The sequence below is a fragment of the Scophthalmus maximus genome, chromosome 17 (genome assembly GCF_022379125.1).
Source record: "Scophthalmus maximus strain ysfricsl-2021 chromosome 17, ASM2237912v1, whole genome shotgun sequence".
NCBI classification, from domain to species: Eukaryota; Metazoa; Chordata; class Actinopteri; order Pleuronectiformes; family Scophthalmidae; genus Scophthalmus; species Scophthalmus maximus.
This window is the reverse complement of record NC_061531.1, coordinates 9391928-9394628: the sequence shown is the minus strand read 5'-3', so window position 1 is coordinate 9394628 and position 2701 is coordinate 9391928. Positions and strand designations below refer to the sequence as shown.

Here is a 2701-nt window from a genome sequence, read left to right as displayed (position 1 = left end):
CTCTCCAATCACCTCTGTCCCTCCACTCAGCAGCCCGTCTGCCCACAGTCTGTCCTCGTTGTCTCCACCCGATAACAAGCAGGACAGTGCAATGCCACGCTCCGCTGGCTCTCCTCCCTGCTGCACACAAAGAATGTGAATGGTGTCAGAGAGAAAACAGGAGGTGCACACGCACGCGCACACATACACACACACACACACACGCACACACACTCACACGCACACACACTCACACACACTCACACACACCCACACACACTCACATACACACACACACACACACTCACACACGCACACACACACTCATACACACGAATATGTTTGATTGATCCATTTTCACTGTGAGTCATCAGCCTTGTGAGAGGCTCGCACTGGCTGTGAAGTAATGAAATTTAAAGCTGTCTTTCTCTAGCGAGCCTCACTTTCAATAGGAATGCTGAAGCAGCAGGACATGGATATGAATAATGCCATAATTCATGGCCAGAAAGTAAATTTTTTTGGCGTGCCAGCTCTAGATCCCAGTGAAATGTTTTGTTAGATCAACTCAGCCCTCTGTATGGTACTCCAATAAAGTCATGACGAAATACATAGTTTTTTCAAAAGACAAAAAGCAGTTTGGGATGGTTTGATGTGTGGTAGAAGTGGTAGAGTTCAATCTTTATTAATATTGATTATGATATTGGTCTTTGTATATAGCCTGTTTTTTTGATTGCCTGTAAGAAATGAAAGGTCCAGTGTATAGGATGTAGGGGGATTTATTGGCAGAAAAATGTAATATATTATTCATAATTATGTTTTCATTAGTGTATAATCATCTGAAACTAAGAATTATTGTATTTTCATGACATTAGAGTGAGCCGTGTTGGACTGCCATGCTTCGACAGCAGCCCATAGGGCTTTTCATGTTTCTATGTCGTTGGATGCCACTAAATCCTACAAACTGTACCTTTAATTCACCAAGTTATGTCGTACGCTTCCCACAATGAGCAGGCACTTGGCAACAGTGGAGAGTCCATCGGATAGACTGGAGAGGGGAGCGGAAATGGTGAGAGAAAAGAGAGAGAAAGAGAGAGAGAGAGACCAGGAACAGTTGTGTGTAACTGATATGTTTAACCGCTGTCAGACTCTTTGTTATAATGATGATGATGATGATGATGATAGCGTTTCTTATAGATGTGATAATGTCTTTAATAGCAATAGCAGCGATGACAGCAGTACCAATTAACAATAGTTGAGTAGTCGTGTCAGATCTGGATCCTGAGGCGCCGGAGACAGATACCTGCAGGATGAGGACAGAGAGGAAAAACATAAACTAGAGGAGAGAGAAAGCACAAAGTGAACGACAGGTAGTTCAATATGATAATATAAAAATGGGGGGCAGGGAGAGAGAGAGTGGGAGAAAGGAAGGCAGCCTATGGCAGCATAATTACAAGATGATTCAGCCCTCACTATTATCAAAGAGGAAAGTTTTAATACCAACCCTAAAATGTAGAGAGGGTGTCTGCCTCCCGGACAGAGCTGGTTCCACAGGAGAGGATAGCCGAAGGGCGGCCTTCCCAGTCTCTCGTTCTCAAAGACTCTGGACACCTCAAGTAAGCCTTCATTTAGAGATTGAAGAGATCTGTTGGGATTATGGTGGTTCTATGAGCTCTTTAATATCCGATGGGGCTTGGACATTAGTTGCTTCATATGTAAGGAGAGGAATCTTTAATAATTCAATGCAGAGAAGCTAATTTCTGAGAAATATTCTGTCTTCTTCTACATGCTACATTCTACATTTTTGAACAACTGTAAGCTTTTGATCGACCCATTGGGAAATCCTGAAGGAATTATATTCGTTCATTCTACGGGTAATAAATGCATTAGCATAAGTTTTTCAGCCTGAATGTTAAGACAGAATGTTTTTATGTTATCATAATATTGCACAGTTTAATAAAAGAAGAAGAAATGCGCTGTACGAGTCTGTGCTAAATGGTATAAGATGAATATGAGATAAATACATTTCAAACTTATGTATTCATGTGGCCTGGAGACAGATCTGGGCTCTTAAAGGAAAGTCTGAGACTGGTTGAGCGTTTGGTTTACTGTGGTCAGTGAGATCAAAAAAAAGAAAGAGAATACAATAGAATCGGACACAGAAGTCTTATCACTTCAGTTCATTGAAATACTAAAATAGTCCCAACACACCACTGTTGCCAAGAGCGGAACAGGCAACAGCAGAGAACTGATGAAAATACTATTGGTCATTAGTCTGGCTTAACATATGACTAATTATTCTGCAAAAGAAAACACAGTGATGAAAACCAGAGGAGAAGCAAGTTTCAAACTTGTTTGCACGTTTAACATGTTGTGCTGTATTGCTGAAATTAAGAAAACGGTTATATTTTTATCGCTGTCGAACAATCACATTCTGCATGCTGCTGAGCTTGCAGGGCGCTGTTTCAATGGTTTTCAAAAAGCTCCTTGCACATCCCTTTGGTGAGATGCTGGTTGTGAAGAGGACAGGCTCTCAACTGCCCAGCCCCTTCATGGCCACAGGACAGCGGACATCCACTCAGCTTAAATGTTATTGAGTTGACTCTGAACTTTGACCTCCCCATGGAAAGGGAGCAATTAACAAAATGTCCCTGCAGCGATCAAACCAATGTCACCGGACAAGAAAGAAAGAAAGAAACAAACTAACTAAAAATAAAAGGCTACA

The 2701-nt window shown here is 41.6% G+C and overlaps 1 long non-coding RNA gene across 1 annotated transcript; it reads right to left on the bottom strand.

The window, feature by feature from the left end:
- Positions 1–952: 952 nt before the first annotated feature.
- LOC118289215 lies at positions 953–2198 on the bottom strand. Its single transcript, XR_004786031.2, has 3 exons — positions 1481–2198; positions 1219–1279; positions 953–1024 (listed from the first exon to the last, which is right to left on the bottom strand). It is a non-coding gene; the product is annotated as an uncharacterized LOC118289215 (long non-coding RNA).
- Positions 2199–2701: the final 503 nt, after the last annotated feature.